Source organism: Sciurus carolinensis, unplaced genomic scaffold (genome assembly GCF_902686445.1).
Source record: "Sciurus carolinensis unplaced genomic scaffold, mSciCar1.2, whole genome shotgun sequence".
Taxonomy (NCBI): Eukaryota; Metazoa; Chordata; class Mammalia; order Rodentia; family Sciuridae; genus Sciurus; species Sciurus carolinensis.
The window spans coordinates 3,974,944-4,001,933 of record NW_025920119.1 but is presented as its reverse complement, the minus strand read 5'-3'; the positions used below and the strand labels follow the sequence as shown (position 1 = coordinate 4,001,933).

At 55.5% G+C, this 26,990-nt stretch overlaps 1 pseudogene; it reads right to left on the bottom strand.

Moving 5' to 3' along the window:
* Window positions 1–407: 407 nt before the first annotated feature.
* On the bottom strand, window positions 408–26,171 carry LOC124973703 (probable RNA-binding protein 19; annotated as a pseudogene).
* Between the last annotated feature and the right edge of the window lie 819 nt (window positions 26,172–26,990).

Sequence of the window (26,990 nt, the reverse complement as noted above, 5' to 3'; positions counted from 1 at the left end):
CAACATAGAAACACTAAGGAAAAATTTGATGGATTTGGCAAGCTAAAATTTCCATACCATTTTCATGTTAAAAAATAAGAGAAAATGATAAATTGGGGAAAATACTTAAAACATGCAGTATCCAAAGGCTGTTAATTATCACAATATGTAAAGAGTACTTGCAAATCAATAGAAAAAAGGTATCTCCATGGAAGAAAGGACTATGGATACAAATAGGCAATTCACAAAAGACTAATAAGCAGCCCGTCACCGTATGAGAACCGTTCAACCTCACCAACTGCCAAGAGAACACAACCTAAACCAGGTGCCATTCTTTAAATGATCAAAAAAGCAGATTTTCAAAAACAAAACAAAACAAAACACTCAGGTTGTCAGCTGTTGCTAGGAATTAAGCATCATTTCCATACCTCTCTGATGAGTGTGTCCTTTTGTGTGAAATCTCAGAAGAGCAGATCTTCCATGTCTCAGGCGTGTCCTAGACCTTTACCTCTTTTGGATCAGCAATTACTACTCCTGATTTTTCTCCTGAGGAAACAATCAAACAGACACACACTAAGATTTGGACCACCAAGAATGTGAATTGTAAGTTTTAATATGAAACCTGGGGAAAACAATGGAGTGTTCATCAAGACAGTGGTTTTAAGTGAGTCGATTTAAAAATAGTGACTACATTTACATAAAGGGTCTGTGTATAAATCCAAAGTCCCTGTAGTAAAGCATATAATGACATGGGGACATGCTCATGGCATAATGCTAAGTGAAAAAGGCAGAACTCAAATTCACAGACATTGTGATCTCCATGTCATCTTTTAAAAATGAACTTTGTCTTAGAGCCACACTGCAGTTCCTCTTCTAAGTAAAGTAGTCATGTCTAACATAGTCTGAACAAAGAACATAACAGAGGCCACACAAAAGCATCCGGACAAGGGACAGTCTGAGAGGTGGCTCGGTTTGAGAGCCAAGTGCAGAGGAAGCTTTCCCCTCCCAGCTGACCTTGTAGGTGTGGTGCTGGACACCTAGGCCTCCACCTGTCTGTTCACCTGTATCTGTTAAAACTCACTCCTCAGAATGAGGCCTGAGATCCTACCTAGCAAAGCAGCCCACAGAGGGTGGTCAGCGAGTGTCAGGCGGGGTGTGCTTTGATGAGGGCTGAATAGTGTTAAGATGCATAGACACAGAGGGGGAGACCACGCAGAGGGGAGGTGTCTGGGCAGTGGGGCCACAGGAGTCCTAGTGCCCGTGGGCAGGCAGGAGCTACAGAGAGGGGCAGAGCACCTGCCAGAACTTGCTGGGCCCCTCCACTGAACCAGCAGAAGCCCAAGGCAGTGCCCAGATGGCTTCAACTGAGCTGAGGCTGAGGTCCTGTGCCGAGTCCCCCTGGCATATCCCAGTGTTGGTGAACACAGGTCTTTCCACCTTCCCTGGTAGAGAGCTCACATGCTCACAGGTGGGAGTGACTGTGTGGCTATTGCTCCCCAGCAGTGAGGTCAGTGCTGATTTCCCCAGCACCACTGGGATCTGGCAGGGCATCTCCCCAGGCCATCACTGTGCATACATCATTTCTGATCTCAGTACAAACTCAGTGTTTTCCAGAGGCCCAGCCTCTTCTTTCACCCATGTAGAGGGTGCAGCTCAGGACTGTGGGGGACAGAGATGCCAGCCGCAGCTGGGCCCATGACAGGCACTCCCCAAGGTCCCTGGTGACACCTGCTCACTGCACCAGTGTCGGGCACGCTCTGTGCCTCCCTGACCAGCAGTTCTGGGGCTCCGTGTTCCTGGCAGGACTCGTCTTCTCTGGGCAGGCGAACTGGCCAACCCTCCTCCTCTCTTCTTCACCTGCCCATCTGATCTCCCATTTCCCACCTGGCCCCAACTGGGCCCAGATCAGGCCTGCCATAGGTCCAGGTCCTGGCAGGGGCTGGGGTCCAATAGAGAGGGGTGCACCCCTGCCAAGGGCAGCCAGCACTAACTAAGGATGGTCCAGAGCCAGCACCAGGGCTTGGTCTTGGACTGCTTCATGCCTCCATCAACAGAGGCCTCCAGACATGGCCACAGGGCCCCAGCACCCCTAGTGTGCTTCTGTGGGCTTGGTTCCCTTGTCTTCGTGCTCTAGGGGAGCAACTGTACAGCATGCCCAGTGTGGGACAGAGCAGGGTGGGACTGGGGCGCATTGTACATTTTCAGCTCACAGAGGCCGTTCTCACACAGGATGTGCTCAGAGGCAGTTCTCACAGAGCCCACGCTCACAGAGGCCTTGCTCACACAGATGGTGCTCACTGAGGCTGAGCTCACAGGGGCCGTGCTCACAGAGGACGAATTCAGAGGCCATTCTCACACAGGATGTGCTCACAGAGGCAGTTCTCACAGAGGCCATGCTCACAGAGGCTGTGCTCATAGAGGCCAAGCTCACAAAGACCTTACTCACAGAGGCCATGCTCCCAGAGACCAAGTGACAGGAATCCTGTTGAGACGGACTGTGCTCACAGAGGACGAGCTCACAGAGGCTATGCTATGGACTCCGTGCTCACAGAGTTTGTACTAACAGTGGCTGAGCTCACAGAGGCCATGCTCACAAAGGCCCTTCTGATAGAGGCCTTGCTCATGGAGGCTGCACTCACACAGGCCTTCCTCACAGAGGGCTTGCTTGCAGAGGCCATTCTCACAGAGGCCATTCTCACAGAGGCCATGCTCACAGAGACCATTCTCACAGAGGCCATGCTCACAGAGGCCATGCTCACAGAGGCCATGCTCACAAAGGACGAACTCACAGAGGTTGTTCTCAAATAGATCATGTTCACAGAGGCCATACACACAGAGGTCGTGCAGATAGAAGCCTTGTTCATAGAGGCCTTGCTCAAAGAGGCAGTGCTCGCAGAGGCCTTCCTCCCATAGGGCTTGCTAACAGAGTATGTGCTCACGGAGACCTTGCTCACAGAGTCTGTACTCACAGTGGCCAAGGGCATAGAGGCTGTTCTCACAGAGGCTGAGCTCACAGAGGCTTTTCTCTCAGAGACCGAGATCACAGAGGAGTTTCTCACACAGGCTGTGCTCAGAGGCCATTTTCACAGAGGCTGTGCTCGCAGAGGTCTTCCTCACAGAAGCCGTGTTCACAGAGATGTTGCTCACAGAGGCCAAGCTCACAGAGGCCATGCACACAGAGGGCTTTATCAAACAGGCCATTCTCACAGAGGCCTTGCTCACAAAGGTCGATCGCACAGAGGCTGAACTCACAGAGGCTTTGCTCACAGAGACCTTGGTCACAGAGTCCGAGCTCACAGAGGCCTAGCACAGATGGCTTGCTCACATAGGCAGGGCTCACAGAGGCTGAGTTTGCAGAGGATGAACTCACAGAGGTTGTTCTCACACAGGCCATGCTCAGAGAAGGAGTTCTCACAGAGGTTGTGCTCACAAAGACCATTTTCATAGAGATGGTTCTCACAGAGGCTGTGCTCACAGAGGGATTCCTGACAGAGGCTGCATACGCAGAGGCATTGCTCACAGAGACCTTACTCAGAGACCTTGCTCACAGAGGCCTTCCTTACAGCGTCTGAGCTCACAGAGGCTTTGCTCTCAGAGACCTTGTTCACAGAGACCTTCCTCACAGAGTCCAAGCTTACAGAGTCCTTGCTCACAGAGGCCTTACTCACAGAGAACATGCTCATAGTTGCCAAGCTCACAGAGGCCAGGCTCATACAGGCCTTTCTCACAGAGACCTTGCTAACAGAGGCCTTACTCACAGAGGGCTTGCTCACAGAGTCCGAGCTCACAGAGACTATGCTCACAGAAGAATTTTTCACAAACACCTTGCTCAAAGAGGCCGTGCTCACAGAGGACTTCCTCACAGAGGGCTTGCTCACAGAGTCCTTGCTCACAGTGGCCATGCGCATAGAGGTCGTTCTCACAGAAGCTGAGCTCACAGAGGCCTTGCTCACAGAGACCTTTCTCACAGAGGCCTTGTTCACAGAGTCCAAGCTCACAGAAGCCTTGCTCATAGAGGCCTTGCTCACAGAGACTCACCCTGTAACACTCACCCTGCTCACAGAGGCTATACTCACAGAGACCTTGCTCACGGAGTCGTAATCTCAGTGCCCATGTGCATAGAGGCCGTTCTCACAGAGGCCTTGATCACAGAGGCCATGCTCACAGAGTCCTGCTCACAGATACCTGCTCACAGAGGCCTTGCTCACAGAGTCCGTGCTCACATAGGTGGTGCTCAAAGAGGCTGTACTCACAGAGGACCAGCTCACAGAATCTGACCTCACAGGGGCCGAACTAAGAGATGCCTTCCTCACACAGGCTGTGCTCACAACGTCCTTGCTCACAGAGGCCATGGTCACACAGGCCATGCTCACAGAGGCATTGCTCACAGAGGCTGTGCTCACAGAGGCCTTTCTCACAGAGACCTTGCTCACAGAGGCCTAGGAACACAGGGCTTGCTCACATACACAGTGCTTACAGAGGAAGAGCTCAAAGAGGCCATTCTCACAGAGGCCGTGCACATAGAGGCCAAGTTCAAGAGGCCATGCTCAGAGTCCTGCTCACTGAGGCCTTGCTCACAGAGGCCATGCTCAGAATCCTGCTCACTGAGGCCTTGCTCACAGAGGCCATGCTCAGAGTCCTGCTCACAGAGGCCTTGCTCACATAGGTGGTGCTGACAGAGGCTGAGCTCAAAGAGGCTGTACTCACAGAGGACAAAGCTCACAGAGTCTGACCTCACAGGTGCCGAACTCACAAATGCCTTCCTCACACAGGATGCGCTCACAGAGATCTTGCTCACAGAGGCCATGGTCACAGAGGCCATGTTCACAGAGCCCGATTCACAGGGTCTTTCTCACACAGGCCGTGCCCAAAGAGGCCTTTCTCACAGAGGCTGTGCTCACAGAGGCCTTTCTCACAGAGACCTTGCTCACATAGATCTTGGCCACAGAGTCCGAGCTCACAGGGGCCATGTTCATAGAGGCCTAGCTCACAGAGGCCTAGGAACAGAGGGCTTGCTCACATAGGCAGTGCTCACAGACACCAAGCTCACAGAGACATTATCACGAAAGCCAAGCTCACAGAGGCCAAGCACACAGAGGCCGTGCTGAGGGGTCAGGAGGGCACACACGTAAGGGCATTCCCCAAGATGGTAGGGTGAGAGCCAGGCAGCGTCCAGAGGACACAGAGACCCAGCCTCCAAATGCTCCCTGAACACTGCAGTAGCCTTGACCTTTACAGCATTCAGTGTTCAGACTCAGCCACAGCTTAAAAGCATCTTAAGGTTCAGGGACCCTTTGGTGTGGCTTGCAGAGAGAGTTTGTTATCTAGTCTGCAGGGCCCAACATCCCTAGCCCAGTGCCCTGCACCTAAAGCAGTCGTCCCTGGGGGTGTAGCTGGCGTCTGAGTGAAATACCTCAAAAGTCCATCCAACCTCCCAGAAAATACAGCCAGGTGACACTGCATAAGCAATCCTTCATGGCCACGGGCACGCATGTGTGCACAGCTGGGGTTGAGCAGTGTGTTGTCTGTGCAAAGGAGTTGAACTGAACCTTGACCTAAGTGGAAGAGGTAGATGACCACAGTGTCTGAGGAGCTGCGTCTGTCCTGACAGCGCACAGTGCTGGTGACACAGTGGGAGTTCCAGTGTCTAACCAAAGACCAGGAAGTGCTCTTCCCTCTTCCATGCCCTGGCAGGGCCTGGCACGTGGGCCTCAGTAAGGGAGATGTGGTCATTGCCAGTGAGGTTGGCTCCCCGGGGTGGGTACAGAACCCCTGGCCATGTGCTTCCTATGGTGATGGCTCCCTTCTTTTGCTAAGGGTCCCATTTATTCTTGGACTTAGGGCTCAGCAGGAAGGCTGTCTCCTCCATCTGCACAGGACGTTCAATCTACATTCAAACACTCTCCAGTCCCTCCCACCATGTTTCCTGCACATCCCTGGCCCAAGCTACTGTTCTCTGGCCACTGAGGGTTTCTTTCCCACCCTCCTCCCATCTCATCTCCACACAGGGGCTGGAAACTGTCCTGAAGCACAAATGAGACCCTTCCCCATGTGCTCCCATACCACCAACAGTCTCGCCCAGCCTTCAGGCTGACATCCAGTATTTTAAGTGATCTGCAAATCTGGTCTTAAACACCTCCACCTCCCCTGATGCCCACCACACACTGCTCTGCCAGCTGCATTAGGGGGCTTATTTCCCCAACTCTTTGGAGTCCCTGACACAGGCCCTTTACACATGCCATCCTCTGCTCCTGGACAGCTTTCCAGGTCACTGTGCAGGTGACTTCGTGTAGGCAGGGGTAGGCTCAGCCATCTGCTCCTCAGGGGCTCCCCTTAGCCCACTCAGCCCAAGGCAGCCCCACTTCTGAAGTCATGTGACTGAGCATTCGGCATGATCTTGTCTTGTGTTAATTCATGGCTCCACTGCCTGTCTCCACACCAGAAAGAGGAAGGGTCTCCCCAGGCCTACCACAGTGCTGTCACAAACTAAGCCCACGACACAAGCATGTGGGTGGAATAAGTGAATGAAAGTGCTGTGGAGGGCTGAGAGGGTCTTCATTGCTTTGGCATTGTTCCCTGGAAAACTGGTGAAAGGACAGGCCCAGCAGGATGGGAGATCAGGGATTGCCCCCAATTTCAGAGGCGACGGGCCCACAGAATGGACCCTGGCTCACAGCCCACTTACCTGCAGCTGCTTGAGGACTTTCTGTGCTTTCTCTGGCTTCTGGTACTCCACGAATTCAAACCCCATGGAAAGCAGCGCTCCTGGAACAGGGGACCTACTGTGAGAGAGAGCACAGAGTGAGCCAGGGCTCGGCTTTGGATCCTTTCCAGTTCCCTTTCCAGCCCCCACATGGCCTCAGCTCAGGGCTTGCCGTTTATGACTAGTTGCCCCAGCGAATCAGCTGCAGAGGTTCACTGACTATTAATTAACAGATTACTGATGTGATAATTAACTTCCTAATACGATCCCGCCTTCATGAGGGAGGGACAACTGACTCGGGGCTGACCACTGTTCTCCAGTAGGAGCCTCTACCTGGACGGCCCTGCCTCCATGTGGCATCGCAAGCACCCAGGGCCGCCTTCTGGGGACATTTCTGACCCTCAGATTTGGCTCCTGGATTTCAGGTCTAAAGTTCTGACAGGGAGGTGAAGGTGCCCTGGCTCCGCCTGGTTCCCCACTCCAAGGCAACAGGAGGTCAGAGGGCAAAAGCAACAGCAGCCTCTCCAGGGACGCTGCTTCCTGACAGTATGTGTCAGGTGTAAAGGGGTAACGCTGGGGAGTCCCACGGGGCACCCCAAAGCACAAGGTCTCTAACTGCACCTCTGCCTCCCCTGCAGAGCCCTGCACCTGTGTTTCTATCCAGAGGCTGAGGGACCCAGGGCCAGGCATGCTAGGTAACCTTGTGAACAGCCCAAACATGGCTCAAAACTGTGGAGGGGGCAGGCAGTCCTGTCCCATGATGACTGTCAGTTTGCTCTCTGAGCAGAGAGCTTTTCTTTGGGGGCAGAAGGCTGTGGATGGTGGGCTGGTGGCGTCTGCACCTGAGTGTCAAACATACTCCTGGGAAAGAGGAGCTCACCCAGCCTCTGACACGGCAGGGCCATACTGCGTGGGAGGCCGGTCTCTGCCAAGAGCAGCACCTGCTCCCAGCCTTTGTGCCCATGGGATCGGCCCACAGGAAACGCTGACCTGGGACTGCAGGAGAGGGGCACATGCTGGTGCTAAGGACCCAGCTCTGCTGGCCCCCCGTGTGCCAGTTCTACACAAGCTCTGCCCACCATCTCTCCTTGTGCCCCTCAAGGGTTAGCAGTGTGACCTGCTGCTTCACAGCTGCCTGTGACCAGCTGTCCTTCACACCAGCCCCAGGCTGAGTGTGGCCCCATCCTGCTGCACCTAGCTGAGCAGATACCACCTAGCTCTCCCCAGTGCCTGGCCAGACGGCAGGTTCCCAAAAGGACAATGGACACCCCAAGAGCTGCTTCCAACACTGAAGACGGGGTGGCAAGGTGGTGCTGAGTGCTCGTAGGGGAGAGGGCAGGTTCCCAGAGGGGCAGTGTCCCTGTGGCCTGGTTTATCTGCTGCCATGGCAGTCTGAGCAGACAGAGGCAAGGGACCTCTAACTTCACACAGAAGCATCTGCTTAAAACCCTCGGTGGTTCCCCACCAGACCACAGTCCAAACCCCTGCAGGGCATAAAAGCCACTTCCTAAGCTGGAAACTGCCTCCCTTTCCAGGGCACCTCCTGCCTTGGCCTCTGCCACCAGGCTGCTCAGCCTCCCTGCTTCTAGGCCCACTCTGATTTGAAGAACCTGCCACAGCCCTCCTGGTCCTGCAATGAAGCCACCAGCTCACATGTCCCCCAGCTACTGCAGGTACCTGAGGACAGGGATCACATTTCTGGTGCTCACTGCCTGGTGGTCCAGGCCAGTTAGGGAGCGAATGAGCAGTGGTCACTCTTGACTCGTGCTGCACCCCACCATGTCCATGAATCAAAGGGCTGCTGCACTGGGTATGTGGCTGTGATAAAGGACAAAGGACGTGCCCTTGCTCATGTTCTGCAGGGAAGCAGGGTATGAATGAGCGGAGGCCAGGAGGGTCAGAACAAGACCCAGGACTGAAGGGAGAGGCCAGGTGGTCTCTGCCTGCCCACTACCTAATGGCCAGGGAGGTGAAGATTAATGACATGGTGGAATGATCTAGAAGTTCTATGTATGGATCATTTCCTTGGAACTGAGCAGGAAAGTCCACAATCAGTCCTTGCTGTGTCTGGAAGGAGTGGGGAGGAGGGAGCCCCCGGGTGCTGACGGTAGCCTGTCCACCCAGTTGGTACACAGCTCCAGGATCACGTGAAAGCCTGCGAGTCTCTGGACAGACCAGGATACATGGGCCTCTTTGACTGTGCAGCAGGAGTCTCCAGGAGAGAGGAGGGGCTGTTTCAGACAAGCCTGGCTATCCTCCCTGCCCACAGGTATAATTTCTTCTGGAACCACTTCCTTCCAGCCACGATCTCCATGGGTTTACCTGCTTTGTTCTTCTTCTTGTAGACAGAGCAGCTCCTCATGGCACCCACTTTGGAAAACAACTGGAAAAGAGGATCATGCAGCCCCCGACTTCTGGGAACATCCGCCACATGCGTGGAAGCCTCTCCAGTCACCATGGGTCCAGCCGCAGGCACAGGAAGCAGGAGGCATGCAGAGCTGACCTCAGGAGGGTGCTCACCATGCACAGGTCTGTGCCAGGCCCCACACCACCCACCCACCTAGGAACCCAGAGACACCCTCAGATGGGCAGCTGAAGGCCAGGGCTCAGGAGCTGGCAGTTGGGGTCACAAAGCTGGACATGCTGGACCTGGCCTGGGCTGCTGAGCCAGGCTCTGAACCACTGTGCAGCCTGGCAAGCTGTCCTCCCATGTCTGCCCATGGAGATGCTGGGTCATTCGGAGGTGGTGAGCAATGGCCGGTTCCAAGTAAACTTGCCAGTCCCTGGGGCCTCTCAAAATGGCAGCTGGGCTGCTTTCTTGCTCCACTTACATAGGGAAGAACTAGGCCTTGGAACAGCTGAGAGGTCTGCCGCAGACCCCAGAAGCTGGGGTCAGTTCAGAGGCATGAAGTCTACTGACCCCAGGACCGACCATGTCACTGTCCTCTGTGCTTAAAGCCAAAATAATCCTAAAAAAACTGTAAGTTACACCCTACGTTTCCCCTCCCTTCCCCTATCTCCCTTTAGAGCCCAGCTAAGGCACAATCCACGTGACTCTGGTTCTGGCCCTCTCTTCAGTACCAAAGACAAACAGGTGCTCAGTACTGTCCTCCAAGTGAGCGATGGTCAGCAGGAGGAGCGCAGACCCTCACACACACCAGCGGCAGACTCGTGCTTCAGGCATGGGACCCTCTACCTGGAGGACCTCACTTGTCCTAGATAAATCTTCAAAACAATCCAATGGGAAAGTTCCACTCACACCTCTATGACAGCCGGAGAAACCGAGGCACAGAAAGGCAGCAGGGCTTGCCCATTAGCAAGGAGTGAGGCCAGGATCCAGGCCTGGGAGGACTGTCCCCTGATCACAGCTCCACATTGTCGCTGCTCGCGGCAACAGTCGCGCGGATATTGTTACCGCCTGCAGCAACAATTGCACGGGTATTTATCGGAGGTGGACTGGAAACTGAGCTACTTCTATTATCTTTCTCTTTAGTGTGCTGCTTTCTTGCTTGTTTGTTCCCTAGCTTAAAGAGGAAGTTTTAGAAGAAGAGAGAGAGGAAGAAAAGGCTTTGCTTAAAGGAGAATCTTTGCTTATCGGAGAGGCTACACTTTCAGAGATCTATATCTTCTTAGAGTCCTGCATCCTGCGATCTTCATTCTGCGAGCTGCAACCTGCATTCTGCAATCTGCCATCATCAACCCGCAACCTAGAGGTGTCTGCTTAGTCCTCCGAACAGCGATCTAGAGGTGTGGCTTAATCCTGCGTTCTGCGATCTGCAACCTGAGGTGCTGCTTATACAATGGTGCTTCCTATAGGTGTGTGTCTTATATACCTAAGGCAGCCAATCAGCTTAGGATTAGCACAATTGAAGCACACCCCTCGGTACCAATCAAGAAAGAATGAGGAATATCTGTTGACCACTAGTGCAGAGGAGACATTAACTAATCAGGCAAAAGTAGATCACACCGTGTTAACACTAGTTATGTGCCACCTCTTGGCTCAACGCCAGCTGCCATCTTAGGGTTACCCAAATATGTCTTCTGCACCACACTCAGGTGCTGGGACGGGGTCCTGTGATCTGGGTGTGCTTCCCCACAGTGCTCTAATGGGTTGTGTGAGCTCAGGACAGTGAGGCAACCTCTCTGAAGCTCCATCTCCCAGCTGAACTAGATGATCCTGGCTGAACCTTCCAGCTCCAGGGCCTTCAATTCTGAGGACACCCTTGAGCTGCCATTTGTGCAACTTCAGGAAATGCTGATCCAATAGTGTTATCCCACACCACACCAGAAGTGACAAGGACAACACAGGACCAGAGGCTGTCCTGACATGTTCAGAGCCACCTGCCTTTGAGACACTGCTAGGGTGCGCCTCTAAAACCAAGTCACATGGTATCAGTGCTTCACCAGGTGCTCTGGGGCCCCTGGCCATGCTGCCTGCTTGGGTCTGGGCCTCTCCACTGCTGTGGTTGTCCTACCTAGGAACAGTCATGGAACACAGGCAGGGTCAGTGGACAATGCCTCTTCTCTTGAACCCTCTGTAGAATTTTAGATATCAGGGGACATTTTAAAAGGAAGGGGAATCAGAGATTTGCATCCTCTGGCCATCTCCCTTCAAGGACAAGTTCACGGTTGTGAGCTGTGTCACTCATCCATTAAGCAGGAAATCAGGTGAGCATCTGTTCTGTGCCGTGCTCGATCCACCGAAAGCAGTACCTCTGTTGGGGAGTCCCGTTGGGGGAGGCAGGGAGCTTGCAGATCCCATTCTCTGAGCAGGAGGGGCCCCTCGCCCATCCTGGCCCTGCAGTCCATGGGCTGCCATGCTCACTAGGCATCTGCCAAACCCCTGCCTGGAACTCCCTAACCTGCCCCTCCTGGTCTCCTCCCACAGGTGCAGACTCACCCCATCCAGATGTGCCAGGTGGGGACACCCTCACTGACGAGTCTCCTGCTGGCTCCATTAGGCCACACGCAGTGGTGGCACTGACTTCTGGGCTGCTCACCACAGAAGCAGTTGGGGAACTGTTTTCAAGCACATTTGGAATGCGGAACCCCCCAACAGCAGGGATGGTGTGTGGTAGGGCGGGCTGTCACCACCTGAGCCGTGCCAGACCCAGAGCAGACGCACTGCCCACCTCGCAGCCTGGAGCGTCCCCCATTCCTGGTGGATACTCACTTCCCTCAGGGTCTTCTCTGTGGTGCTGAAGCTGAGATTTTTAATAAACAGAGTGCATCCTGGAAGGCTCTCATCTTCCTCTTCCTCCTCGTCCTCCTCCTCCTCTTCTTCTGCCCTTGGCTGTGGGGGCTTCTGCTCCTTCCCCCGCTGGCTTCTCACCTTCTGGGGTCTCACCATCAGCCACTAACCCCATCAAAAACAAACAACCCCATTAAGTAATATCTACCCATTAAAGCCAGGGCCTAAATCATGGAACGCTGTACCAAGAGGCTCTGCCTCTGTGGCATGGTCAGGAGGGACAGCAGGTGTCAGCAGCGAGAGCCAGGGAGAGAGACAAAGTCCCACCGTCTGCCCCTGTTGTATTTTATTTTTTTTGTACTGGGGATTGAACCCAGGGGCACTTACCCACTAAGCCACATCACCAGCCCTATTTTTTATTTTATTTAGAAACCATGTCTCGCTGAGTTGCCTAGCGCCTCCCTTTTGCTGAGGCTGGCATTGAACTCAAGATCCTCCTGCCTCAGCCTCCCGAGCTGCTGGGATTCCAGACATGCATCACCACACCCAGATCCTACACTGTCTTAAAGAGAATATGACAGAGATCCAAACCTACAAGCCCCAGATAGGACTAGGCCACACTCATTTTAACTTCAAAATAAATTATGGGAACTATGTTCTCGAACCATGAACCTAAGCAAAATGTTATTTTTCCTTAAAAAACAGCACTTAGTGAATTTTCAAACTGAAATGCATCTTAGAGTTTTGCAAAAAGTAAAGAATGGAAAAACTTAGAGCATTCTAAAATCCCTTGAATATGGATTTCAAATACCCCTTGAACTTGCACGTGTGTCAAAGTGGTTTTGTCTATACACGAGGAAGTGATAGTATTTTGTAATAGTGGAAACTGGGAAAACCCACCACAGAGTCACAGACAGACCAGCAAGGCCACCGGAGGCTGGGAAGGTAGGTCGTCACTGAAATAATGGGCTGAGGAACGCTGAAGGGCGCTGACGGATCCCAGGAGCTGAAGGTGAAGTGGAGGAGGGTGGTGTGAGTTTCCATCAGTCTGCTTGAGCGGGGAAAGCGCACATGCACATGCAGCCATGAGAACAGAGGGCAGGGGCCATGGGCGCTTCCACAGCAGCAGACCCAGGTGGATCACCAGTACCTGTCACCACCGCCCCTGCACCTCCCCCCCTCTGAAGGAACAGGTTCCAGAGATAGGGAAGGTGAACGTGGCCTTGCCAGTTAGTGGCGGTGCCCACGGGCACACTGGACAGAAGGGGCAGGGCCACAGGTGGTTGGCCAGGACCCAGTGTGGGTGTCTGCCCCAGCAAGGGTGGCGGATGCCTCAGCCTCAGGACCACTGGAGAAACCCTACTTTAGGGAAATGTGCTCAGTTTGACTCAACCTCCCCAGTTTCATCAAGTCCCGAGAGCTGGGCCTGGGGACAAGCCCTTTCCCCTGGAAAGGCTCAACAGCTATCCCATAGCCCCAGGGGGACAGCCACAGGGAGGGGATTCCTCACCCCAACCCACCTTGGTGCTGAGCAGGTGGCAGCCCTTCCCCAGACTGCAGCCCTGCCCCCCAGGCTGGCAGAAGCTCCCGAGGTCCTGCGGCCCAAGAGGAGCCCACAGGTTTCTCCCCAGCATGCTTCCCTACAACAGCTCCCAACTGTGTTGGGTCTATGGGGGCTTCTGGGTCTTCAGACCTGCCGTGCACTGTCACGCCAAGATCCAGGGCCCTGTTCCCTGCCTCTCATTTGTGACCTGAAGCTTTCCAGTCCTGATTAGGTGTCAACTGCTTAGCCACTGAACAAGCCTTTCAAGCCTCACAGAAACAGCTAGTGACTGAGCTGGATCCCTCCCAGGACCCAAAGGATACCTCCAGTCCTCCAGCTTCCTGGGTCCACAAGGAGGAAATCTACATGCAGGCTCCTCCCCACCCAAGAAACAAACAACAAACCCAGCAAGGGACTGCAAGTGTGGGCATTGATGCACAGAAACCCAATTTCAAAGGAGAGAGGAGGAAACAGCATGCTAAGGACACAGCAGGTCAGACTCCAAGTCCTGGAGGAGAACTTCAACCAAAGTGAAAGTCAAGACTGTCAGCGGGAAGACCCTCTGGGTCTCCTGGTCATCCCACATGTCAGAGGTTGAAGGCCAAAGAAAGAATGGGCAGTAGATCTCCTGCCACATGCCAGGACCTCAGCTGGGTGCCTTGGCTACCTGACCTCATCCACAACCACAGAGATCACATCACAAACACAAATGGGTGGCCTCAGGAACATTCCAGCATCCCAACAATAGATGCCAAGCAGCTTCAGGAAGGCAAGACAGGTTCCCAGAAGACTGACAGAAACTTATAGAGGGGAGAGGCATGGGGACGATGGCGCCCCAGAAGGTTCATGGTCAGTGCAAGGGGTAGCCTCTCCTCGGCAAAGTCAGTTTCTGCCCCCTCGGTATGGCCAGTTCAGAGTTTTGAAAAGTAGTGGAATACCCAACTTTACACGGGAAAACCCAGTTTTTCAATCTTGGCAACTTAATTCAACAGCACGAGGCTTTTGTGCCATGCAGGAGCTGGTTAACCGACCAGCAACAGACACCTCCCTCTTGCTCAGAGATCTCTGGCAAAGACTGATCACCTTCCCTGCTCTGTCCCAGGGGCCTGCTGAGATTCCAGGAGTGGGAGCCTCCTATGGACACCCTGGGGAGCCCAGGGCTCTCAGCAAGGCAGAGTCAACTCCACCTGAACCCAGCCCAGGAGCCTGGTCAGGTGGTTGCAGGTGTTTGGGTTTAATGAGAGAGCCGAGCTGAGCTGAGCAGCCTGGGTCAGTGGGCACCTCAGGAAATGTGCTCAGGAATGGTCCATCCCTGGGCAGGTCAGCCACTCTCAGCCCTGCCCAGGAAGGGGCACTGGAAAAAACAACTGGCTGGAGATGAAAGCCGTGTTCCCGTGTGCTGGGCCTTTCCACAACATTTCCACAACAGCACAGGCTGGCTAGTTCCAGAGACTTCCACGCCCTAACCCTTCACACCCACAATGACATCCCTACCCCTGGAGTGCCCGGGTCCTGAAATGCTATGAGAAGAGGACATAGCAGTCTTTAGAGATCTGCTGACCACAGGGGTCTGGAGACAGCGGTCAGGAGGGGCAGAGCCATGGGACATGCACGCGGGAACACAAGGCTGTGAGCCTGTACTGCCCATCTCTGCTGTGTATCATCCACGCAGCCTGAGCCAGTGACAGAGCTGCCCTGCCTCCACATCCCTCCTGCAGCCAGGAATAAAACCACACTGACACATGCATACATACACACACACATGCTCTCCTGTACTGTGTTGAGCTGTTAAGAAAAACAAGTGTCCACTACCCATCCACAGGCCTAGTTACTATCACCTGCCATTGGACAACAGAGTGGCTGCCCTGCCAGTGGCCTCTCAGTGCCTGCTCCCAGTTTGCAAGCTCCTATGACCTCATCCCTGACCTCATTGGCCTCTTTGCTGATGCTCAAGCCTGTCAGAGGATGCTGACCACAGGGCCTTTGCACTTGATATCTTTTGGCCCAGCCATCTCCCCTCCTGTCTTCCTGGACCTGGTTTCTGCTTGCCCAGTGTCAGTCCAAACATCCTGTGCTCAGACAGCTCTTCCTGGCCACACTAGTAAAAAAAAGCCACTATATCCCTGGTGTCCTCTTTCCATAGTCCCTAGCCTGTTCTGAAACCACCTTCCTTACTGGTTGCATCTGGGTCCCCAACTAAAAGGGAGTTCACTGAGGACAGGACCCAGCCTGATGCATCACGTCTGCACCCCCAACACTGGCTCAGAGAGGACACTCCAAAAACATCTGCAGATGGTCAACAAGCTGAGTGCTCGAGGGGAGCAGTGGGGACAGACAAGGGCTCAGGCCTCAGGGCTCACAGGTGCGGGGCACATCCCCACGCCCTCCACGCGTGTGTCCTCCAGAGGTCACTAACCCCAGGGCTTCCTCTTTTCCATATGTGAGTGGGGACTGTGGCCAGAGCTGCCTGCAGAGTGACTGGGAGATGAACATCGAGGCTGTGCAACAGTCTCTGGGTCTATCCAATACCCCAGAAGCAACACCACACCATGAACACTGCCCCTGGACCCTGCATGTCCAGCTGGCCGGGCTGGCACCCAGGGGAGCCTGTGATCCCCTTTGAGGGAAGGCGGCTGTGGGGGAGTCCAGCCCTCCTCCTGCAGGTTCAAAGCCAGACCTCTGTGTGCAGGGGATAGTGTCCCTGCTGGCCCTGAGGACAGGACCCAGCCTGACCCAGTCACCCCTGCACCTCCCAGCACCTCCGAGCCACCAGGCCAAACTCAACTGCAACCCACATCCAAGTCCAGGCAGGTCCAGATGTGGCCCAGGGCTGAGGCGACCAGCGAAAGGTCTTTTTAAGAAGTGCTTTGCTGCTGGCCTCAATGGGGAGACAAAGGATGACAAGAAAGAAAAAATAAGTGACTGTGAAACTCAAGCAGATGTTCGCCAACAGAATCACCAGTTCCTGGCAGGAGGAAGCAGCGGAGGGGCCGGCTGCAGGAGCAGGAGCAGGAACCACTGGGCTATAGGCAGGAGGCAGGGAGGGGCTTCCGCAGAAGCCCCACAATCAAATCCAGTCACACAGCACCACACAACTTTATTATAATCAGGCTGCACCACCCCTCCAGGCTCCTGCGCTGTGGCCACTGACAGACTGTTATCAGTTGCAAACAGCTTTCCAGGACCCCCCATCCATAGTCCTTTATCTGGAGATATGGGTCTTGGTTGTGGGGAGATAAAACATGCTGGCCCCTCCCTGGAGACTGGCAGAGAGCAGAGCAGAGTGCTGCAGAGAAGCATGGTCCCTCCTGCTCCCCCTGCCCAGCCCCAAACCCAGGGCCTGGGGCTGCTGGGCCCCCCCACCTCCTGTCATCCTGAGGAAGCATCTGGAACAATGTGCAGAGGGTGGGTGGGGTGCCGCAGGGGAGAGGGCACAGCTCAGGGGACCAGGGACTGGGGGCTCTGCAGGCAACATGGTCAGAAAAGGAGATCGGCTACCACAGGCTGTGACAAGCCCAGCAGGGTTGGACAAATCCCAGCTCTGAGGCCTCCTGTCAGCCAGTGGGCAGACACCAGCCCCTCTAAGCTGCAGGCCTGTCAGGACCCTCTACACTAACCTGAGCCTGGGGACAGAAGAGCATCCTAACAGGGTCCAGGCACTCGTGCCCAGAAGATACTGCTCATGCCCCAGAGCAGGTCTGCCCTTGAGGCCCTCCTTGGATGCGGCCATGACCAGCCCAGGAGCTCCTGGGACATCTGGGCCATGTCCATTGTGGTCACCCTGGACAACAGTGGCAGAGTTACAGATGTGCACTCCCGCTGTGTGGGGGTAACAGTGGTCAGCATGGCATCTCCCCTGTCATCAGGGGGGTGCCTGGGCACCACCCTCACTGTTTAGGACCAGAAACGGCCTGAAGAGAGGCAGCTGGTCCAGCCCCAAAGCAGGCATTGGACAGGGATCCTGCCCACCATCACCGGCACGCATGACCTCCTCCCTAGAAGCAGCACCTAAGCGTGCGGACATGGAGAGCTTGGCACCAGCAGGCAGGGAGCAGGTCCCGCTCTGCCCTGGGGCAGCACCCTCTCTGCACTCCCAGGGCCTGGCACTCCGCAGGGTGCATGGTCAGGGAGGCAGACGAGGTGCCTGCTTGAGAGGGCACCATCTATTTCAAACGAAATCAGCCAAGCCAGATGGAGGCAGAACCCCCAAGGAGGAACCATGCCCAATATGCCTGTCCCCTGCCTGTGCCCAAAACAGGAAGAAGCCAGACTGGAGCTGTCTGCAAGCCTCCTGACCCCGCCAGTGTGTGTGCTTGAGAGGAGGGTTCAATTGGGTCAGAAATCATCATCCAGGTTCATGTGCAGCAGCGGAACTGAAAGCCATGGTGGCTGGGAGCTACAGGGCGATGGCTGCTTACGGACACAGAAGGATCCCACGAGGGGAGAGGTCCAGGAGAGAAAGCAGGGTGGAAAGGACCCCAACACAAGCCGACCTGGGCAGCACCAAGGAGGGACTGGAAAGGTTCACGCCTTTCTCCATCCACCTAGCAGATGGGGTGTGCTCCATTCACAGAGCGAAGGGATGGGCAGAGAGAGAAGGAACAGGTGCGGCTTCCAGGCCAGTGGGTCACAAATGCCCTTACATATGGCCAGTCCTGAAGACCCACGGGCATGCTGACGTGAGCCACAGGTATGGAGGAAGGCCTCAACCAGGCAAGGCCTTGGATTCAAACCTTACTGGGGCGATCAGAGGCTCCGCCACCCTCTGCTTTTTTTTTTTTTTTTTTGCCATAAAACACGTTTTCTTGTAAATATATGAGGACAATGGAGTGGTAGACAAGGGGCTTATCTGTTTTCAAGAGGAAAATTCTCATTTTAGTAAAGTGAGCAATTGGTAACCCTGTGTGTGGTGGGCCGAGGGGTAGAATCTTAACACCTGGGTCAAACAACCCAGTCCACAGGAGGCTTCTGAAGGTGTCTGACTACAAGGTGTGGTTGTGGGTCCCTGCAGAGTTGCCCATCTCCTGGGGCAGCTGTGGGTACGAGGCGGGTCTCAGTTCTCGGGCATTCTGACAGAGGTGAAGTCCAGGAACGTGCCAGGTCCTGCAGTCTGCACAACAGTCCTGACAAGGAATGCTTACCCTTCTCATATGCCCACTGTGCGGGTCAGCCAGGGGGCTGGGACCGCCCAAGCCAGTGTGGCCCACCACTGCTCTTCCCATTCCGGCCTGTGCAGTTGATGGACACCAGGGGGCGCTGTGCCACACGCAAACAGGGCTCTCCTCACTGCTACCAGTTCTCCACAGCTATGGAGCACGGATGCTTCACCGGCTGTTCTGAGTATGACGAGATCTAGGTTTTCTTCCCTCAGCCTCAGCTGCTACCTTATACTGCACTCACAATGCTCTATTTGGTACCAGGGATTGAACCAGGGGTGCCTCACCACTGAGCCACATCCCCAGCCCTATTTTATATTTTAGAAACAGGGTCTCACTGAGTTGCTTAGTGCCTCACTAAGTTGCTGAGGCTAGCTTTGAACTCACAATTCTCCTGTCTCAGCCTCCCGAGCTGCTGGGATAAGCAGTATGCGCCACCATGCCCAGCTCTGAAACTCTATTTTTCAGGGAGGTTTTACACACCTATACAATTAGAGACCGAAGTCCGTTGGTATGTAAGATGAACAAAGTGTTAAACCAGTGTCCTGAGAACACTTCCGTGCTCCCCTGCTCTCCTCCCACATAGACCTGTTCTTACCCATTTCTGGCTCCACCGTGTTCTTTTCTGCAGATTTTGCTGGTGCCTCTTGGCGCTCTTTCCTCTGTGGGGCTGTGCCACAGAAGATGCCAACTGGAGCCCACTTGAGATACAGCAGGATGTGGTGGAACTGCAGAGGCAAAGGTGCCAACCTGTGTTCAGCCCTCAGAGGTGCTGACCACACCCTGGACTTGGACACCTGCCTGCCAGCTCTGCCACAGGTGACTTTCTGTTGGTCTAAGCCAACATGCCGTGGCTATAGATATTCTTAAACCGTCCTGTGTAGGGAACTCAGCTTATCATGGGTACATGACAGCAGAGAAGCAGACAGTGAAGGCTCAAGTTAAGGCAGGAAAGGAAGCCAGGGAAAAGGGGGGCAGGACAGGGGGCAGGGCGGGGCACTTTCTGCAGCTTTGCTGTGGGAGGATGGAGTTCAGGCTGAGGGCCATCCCACAGGCCAGCTCCCTCTCCCCTAACCACGCTGGGGCAGCCCTACCTTGGAGTTTCCAGGTGTCAGAAGGACCTGTGCACCTCCAGGGGCTCCAGGAACTCCACAATGATGGCAGTGACGCCGCCCTTGGGCAGCAGCACTCGGCCCAGGCTCCCGAAGTGGACAAAGGTCTCCCACAACTCAGCTGCCAGGGTGCCTGCAGGGAGGTTCTTGGCCAGAATCACAGTCTTGCTTCGCTCTGCTGTAGCCTGTGGACAGAACTCGTGAGGGACAGCAGCAGGGGTCCAGTCTGACACCAGCACTGTCTGCGGCCCCAGGGGCCAGGTGCCTGGGAAGCAGACCCAGGAGACGCCACCCAGCAGGCCACCTGCTGGCTCCACAGTTGGGCAGCTCTGCTGAGGGGTCAGCCTCCAGCCCCCCACTGAGTTGTGCAGACCCTGACAGTGAATGACCAGCCTGATGGACCTCCCAGGTGCCCCAGCCGCTGTTCCACTGATCAGACTGGTATCTCAGTGTGGAACTGCAGGCCACCTGCCACCATAGGCATGGAGAAGCCCCAGGAGCAGCCTGTCCCTGCGAGGGACAGCAGAGAAGTGAGCCCTCAGGTATTGGTTCCAGTCACCACAGGGCCTGTCAACACGCCCCCAGCCTCCCTGCAGCCCCGTCCCCAGCTCTGCAGCAGCCACCAGTTAGGGCCATCAGAGTCCATGTGGAGGGCAGTGGGGACCCACCTGGCTGAAGGAGTCCAGGCTGACCCCGTTGTGGAGGAGGAAGCGCTGCACCTCTTGGACCAGCTGGGTTTCCCCAGGGGCCAAACAGACAGCTACGCTGCCCTTGGTCTCCTGAGGGAGAGAGGAAAGGAGGCCCGCGGCCATCAGGTGGACCCCATCTGCTCTCTCCAGTCAGAAGCTAAGCAGACCCAGTGTAAGTGGGTTCAGCGGTGCCCCTCACTCAGCCACACCCACCTGACCCCCTCAGGGCACCCTCTCCAGCCACACGTCCCCACACCCGCTCGGGCTCTTCCCTTCTCCGCAGTGGGCAGGTCTGCAGCTCCTCCTGCAGCCCCTGGGGGCTTCTACAGGGCTGACCCTGACCCCAACCCCTCACACCAAGCAGTCCTTGCTCTGTCACCTCCCCGACCAGCCCAGGCTCTCCTCTCTCCACCTGTCTCCACTAGGAGGCTCCAGAAGGTACCAGAAGGCTCTAGAAGGCAGGACCCTGTCCCAGCACTACGAAGACCTGGTGCTCAGGGCACTCATGGCACCAGAGCCACTGCAACCGTCCCTTGTCCCTCCTTCCAACTCAGGCCAAGCTGCGCTGCGCAGCATGGCAGCCATGAGCCACTGGGCACCTGAGGTGTCATTTGTTCACGTCCTGCTACGCATGGAACTCAGTGGCCTGGGTAGGAACGAGGGAAGAGAAACACCCTGTGACTACGCTGGGCACAGCAAAGTGACAATCCCTCAGACGCATTAGCTGAAAAGGGCATGTGTTAGTATTAATTTTCCTGTTTCTTTTAAAAACATGGCCACCAGGCCATTCACTTATACATGAGCTTGCTGTCCACCTCCACAGACAGGCTGGCCTCTGGTGTCTTGAGGAAGGGCAGAGGACCGTGAAGAAAGCAGCCAACAGGCAGAATCAAGGGATGTCCCTCACCACGTGGCTGAAACACGTTCCTGGTTTTGCCCAGAAAGAACTCCGCAGGGATCCAGCCCTGGACAGATTTGCCAAGAGGGTCTGCGGACATGAAGCTCGCAGGTCACGGGCCACTCACGTGGTCCAACACTTGGCTCTTGGTGCCACTGTACTTCTGTGCAATGGCATCGTCCACGGCATTGGGCCCCATGAACAGCGTGTTCCAGTCGTGGAAGCTGCGGGCAGGGGCAGAACAGGACAGGCAACGCTGGGACGCACAGGTGCTCTCTCACAGATACATAGCTTGTCTTAAACCTCCCCGCCTTCCTAGCCCTCCCTCCAGCTTGCCTGTCCTGGGTGGGCTCCCCACCAGCAGGCAGCGGGACTGACAGATCCAACCTCTGGCAGTGCAGCAGCTGGCCTGTGCCAGGGCCCAGCAGGTGGCAACCATCCACTTGTAGTGAACGCAATACCTCAGAGCATAAGTGAGCTCGGCACCGCTCTCCCCTCTGCAGTGGGGAAGCGGGCTCGGAGGTGAGGATGAACCTCAAGCTATAAAGCAAAAGGGACCAGGCAGCCTGGAAAGGTGGAGAGGGCAGCAGAGCCCGGGCGGGGCTGGCGAGGACCTGGAGCTGCTGGCTTTGTCCTTGGACACCTTCTTCTTCTTGTAGGACGAGCCGGGGGTGTCTGCATCCTCACTGGCTTCCGTCCTGATGGTGGACGGCAGCCCGTGCAGCATCCTGCCCTGTGGGGACAGGGGAGGAAGTGGGCAAGCTACCCTCCCATCCTCCAGCCCTGCACTCCAGTGGGGCCTCCTGTCTAGTGTGGCCTCCTGTCCTAAACAAGTTGGACCCAGGGCCAGACTTACAGGAGGACAGGGACGGCAGACGGAGCAGACAGACGGTTACTCTTGGTCCAGCTGGTGCTGGGGTCCCCGACACGGCAATGTCTAGGGAAAAGTGCCCCTCTGTGACACCCCACGGCCCCTCACACTGCACCCCCAGGCCCTGCACAGGAAGAACATGAGTGGCCATGGGTGGGCCAGGTCTAGCCTGGAGCCCACAAGTTTCATATGCTGTGAATGAAGGTGCACTGGAGGGGGGGTGGCCTGGGCACATTGCAAGGTGACCCTGAAGAGCAGAGCTCCCTGCATTCCACAGGGCCATCCCTCCTCCATCACCAGGCTTGGCGACCCCGGCAGTCCCGTGATCAACCTCACCTGGAACACCTGCCCATCCACTGCTGCACAGGTCTTCACTGCGTGCTCAGGGAACATGAAGATGACGAAGGCAAAGCCCTTGGGGTTTCCTGGTCAGGCTGTTGATGGGGTAGTGGAGCTCTGACAGGGGACCTGAGGACAGGAGAGCGTCAGTCGCCTGGGTTGGAGCTGGGCCCAAGCTCAAGGGAAAGTGCCAGGCACTAAGGGTCGGCCCCATGAACACAGCACAACTGCTGTGCACTGGCCATGTCCACTCAGCCCGAGGTAAGGATGGCGACTGCCAGCCATGAGGTCCACCTCCAGGTCAAGGGTGTCATTCCCAGTCCCCTCGCACCCACCCTAAGAGAAGCAAGGAGGAAGTTTTCGGGCTGCCCCTGGCTCCATGGCCTGCTGAGCACAGCCTGTCCTGGGCAGTGGCCTTGCCCACACAGGCCTCCTCCTCTCGCCTCTGAATGGCACAAGTCGCCCCACACACAGTGGCCTTGAGGGTCCAAGAGTTAGTGTGCAGTCACTACCCAGAGCCTGCTGCAGTTAGTGCCATGTAAGTGTTCGTAATGCTGTCCCTCTCAGAGGACACTGTCTGCAGTGGTTCCACTCTGAACACCAGGTGCGGCCACATCCCAAATGGATACCTGCAGTCTATGGTCAAGCCCCCTCCCATCCACCCAGCACTGCCATGTGGCCAGGGCACCAGCCCATGTGAGGACCTGGGGAGCAGGACAGCATGGACAGACCTTCAGGTCCCATCACCTGGCCTGCAAGCAGGTTCCACTTGGGACCTCTGAGCTGTCCTTGGCCCAAGCCACACTCACACAGCCTCGCTGATCCTCCACACCCAGGCCAGCCTCCCAGGAGATAAGGGCACCAGTAGCATCTCCACAGCACAGATTCACCTGCACTGTGAGCCCACCTTCCTCCCCTCGACAAACGGCCCCTGTGACCAAGCTCAGCTACAGACCTGCAACCTGAAAGGGCTCTTCTCCACCTAGAAGTAACAGCAGCAAAACTAAAGACAGCCCTGGCTGTTGCCTCTTCTCGGAAGTTTCGGTTTGCTTGGGAAAACTTGAGAAAGAAAAGCACTCCAAGGCAGGAGCATGGTGGGTGGGGAGGGCTGGGCAGCTGCTGAATTCCAACACCAGAAGCCAAAGAATCTCAGGAAAATGCCTCCATCGCTCTTGCTCTGCATTTGGATGGTGAGAGCTAAGGAATCAAGTTCTGTGGGACATACTGGGTGTGCCTGTGGTCCCAGCAACTTGGGAGGCTGAGGTAGAATGATCAAGGCCAGCCTTGTGGACTTACCAAGACAGTCTCGAATTAAAAAATAAAAAAAATTTGGGATGTAGCTTGGTGGCAGAGTGACCCTGGGTTCAATCCCCAGCACCATTAAAAAAAAAAAAAAAAAAGAAATCCAAGTTCAAGTTCAGAAAGCAAAAGATGCCACTGGATCTGCAGTGGGGACAGCAAGCCATTTTCAGATGAGGAGACCAGCTGGAGCCACTGCCCAAGGTCAAGAGCGAGTGGGAGGCAGACGGGGCCAACCCAGCCAAGTTGGAGCTGGGCACAGCAGGGGCCTACACATGCGGCCAGCAGCGGAGCCCTACCGTAGGGAGAGAAGAGCCCCTTCAGGTTCTCCTCGGTGCTGGTGTAGAGCAGGTTGTGCACAAAGAGCCTCCCAGAGTCAGCCAGGTCCTCCTCCTCCTCATCTTTCTGGAGCGTCCGGCCTTGCCAGGGTTGCACACTGTTCTGCAGGGTCCCCTTGGCTGTGGGCACGTGCTTCTCCCTGAACACCTCGATGTAGCATCCACCTGCAGGAGGAGAGGGTCAGGGCTCTGGGGAGCCTGGGACTTGACACACCTGGCTGGGGACCCAGGCCCTGGCTGCAGGTTGCCAGATGCTCCAGCTGGGAAAGGCGATGGACCTGGCAGCAAACTCTGTAACAGGGCAACAGCCTGAGGCCCTGGGGCCTTGCCCAGTCTGCCAGTATGGCCTCAGCCCTTGGAGCCTGCTCCCACTGTTCCAGGTCAAGTGACAGGTCCTCTGAACTCTGAGCCCACTCTGACACTGCTGGCGGCTCTGCCTTGGGAAAGGTCTCATGTGACAGCCTGACCATGAACAATCACCTGCTGGTGAGCAGGTTGCAAAAACCACCCTGCATGTGTAAGGAGGCTGCAGGGATGGCCTGCTTCCGCCCACACCACCAGAGCTTGATGGATACCTTCCCTTGACCTGCCAGCAGGACTCCCAGGGACCCCAGTCTACCCTGACACAACGCATCCCCAGGAGTCCGTGGCTGGGTCCAATTGCCATTCGTGCCAGAGAGGGTGGAGGACCATGTCCCAGCTCGGGGAAGGTGCCCTTGCTGCACCCCCACCAAACCCGCCCAGAGGCCAGAGCCTGCTCCAGGAGGCCCAGCAGTCACCTTGCCGGAGACCTGCCTCCTCCAACCCCAACCCTAGCCACTGCCCTGACTGCCCCGTACTGCCAGGGCCATGTGCCCGCTCATGGGCTCTGGCGCTGCCTGCCTCTCCACAGCCCCTCTATTTGCTGCTGTACCCTCAGTGCCCGCAGTGTCAGGTGGGAGGGAAGGCTCGGCACAGACGTACATGAAGGAGCCCACAAAGGAACAAGGAGCCCGAGGGCCCCTGCCAGTGCCCCCTTACCCATGTACACCCTGTCACACTTCAGGGCTTTCTTCACTTCCTCTTCACTGCTGAAATCCACAAAGACATACCCTGAGGGGGACAAGGACGAAGGTAACTGAAGGTGCTGCAGATGCTAGGAGTCACTGGGGATGCTGCACCCGGCTTGAGGCAGAGGCTGGAAGCCTCCAAAGAACACCTGCCTCCCTCCCCAACAGGCCAAACTCCCTTTTGAGGAGCCCTCTGCACCAGCCTGGCATGGCAGGCGAAGGTTCCAGATGCCAGGAGTCAGAAACAAGGGCCTTCCTGCCTCCCTCTCGGTCTTAGCCCTTCCCTGACCAGGTTTTGCAAAGGAGAAATGCTCACGAAGGCCCCGTGACCCAGCCTAGCACTGGAGGGCTGGACTCTGTGACCACCCTCCCAGCACCAACTTACCTCCAGCCATGCCCCCTGCCTCTGGGCAGCCAGATCGAGGGCTCCAAGGCCAGGGGCGGAGGCTCACTGCCAGAGAGGACACCCAGGGGCAGCACCACGCATGCTCAGAGTAAAGCGCAGCCCACCAGCACCACTCCTGGGGAGCAACAGAGGCCGCAACTCACACAGTTCCAGCAGGTGGGGGGTCTTTCCTGATCGCGGGGGGCCTCCTCAGCCTCAGCCTCATGAGGCCTCTACCCATGGAGCCTCACAGCAGCACCCTGTCTACCCCACCATCTTCTGCCAGCATGAACTCAGCCCAGCAAACCCAGAACTGCTGGCCTCTATCTAAACAGATGGGGGAACCTGCCAGAAAAGCGGAGGCTGGGCAAAAAGAGGTGAAGATTCTGACACTGTCCACCAGGCTGCCAGAGGCAGGAAGGAGGCCATCAGAGCCATGTCCTGACCAGGGTAGAGTGAGGACTGCCACCAGGAGAGGAGACATGCCCTTCCCTGTGCTGGCCTCCCTGACTCGGCCCAGCTCCCAGACCTCACCCGTCTTGTTCCCATGCATGTTCCTCACTATCCGAATAGCCACTGGTTTCAGGGGCGCCAGGAATTCCATAACATTCCATGACATTCAAGGAGAAGTTTGGCCCCTGATCAGTGCAACAAGAAAAGTGCTGCCCAATAAAGAGAGGAGGGACAAAGTACTGAATCAGAAAAGAAAACAGGGCAATTACAGTTCTGCTTTCAGTTACACTCGTCTTTCATCATAAAATAGAAGACTTGGAAAATAGAGATCAAAGATGACGTTTTTTGAGGTTTCTTTTCTTTTTTCTTCTTTTATACTTGGGGTCAAATCTAGCTTTTCTCACATCACTTTACAGCATAGATATCTGTCCATGATACTTCATGTTGTAAGGAGAGCCCCATGTTCTTAACCATTCCCTTCTCTGGATGTGTGTATAACCTAAACAGATATTTCAAAAAATTCATGAACAGGCAGGGTGTGAAATCATGGAAATGTTGAAAATTGCAAATCAGAAAACCTACTTCTAATTCCAAGGGCCAGCTCTCCTTTCCTGGCTCCTTCTGCAAAATAAAAGCAGTGAAACCAGTGTTAATCTGGGCACTGGGTGCTCAGAGGCACCCACCCTGAGTAGCCTGTGATGCCAGCCACCAGATGAAACTAAAAAGCATTCCAAACAAATGAAGAAGTTCAGCAGAGTAGGGTTTTCACACTGCTGCTGCCAATTTCCTGATTATCAGATTCTCTCCAGAAGCCAGGCCTCATTTCTGGTGTCTGGTGGGACAGCCAGCACCTGCACCACATGCAGTCAGGTGTCTCTGGGGATGAATCTACCTGCTGTTCCACACCTGGCTTTTACCACTTGCCACAGCACCCTGGGGTCCCCTGTCACTGTGTTCTTCATGTGACACCTCATGTTCCCCCGTT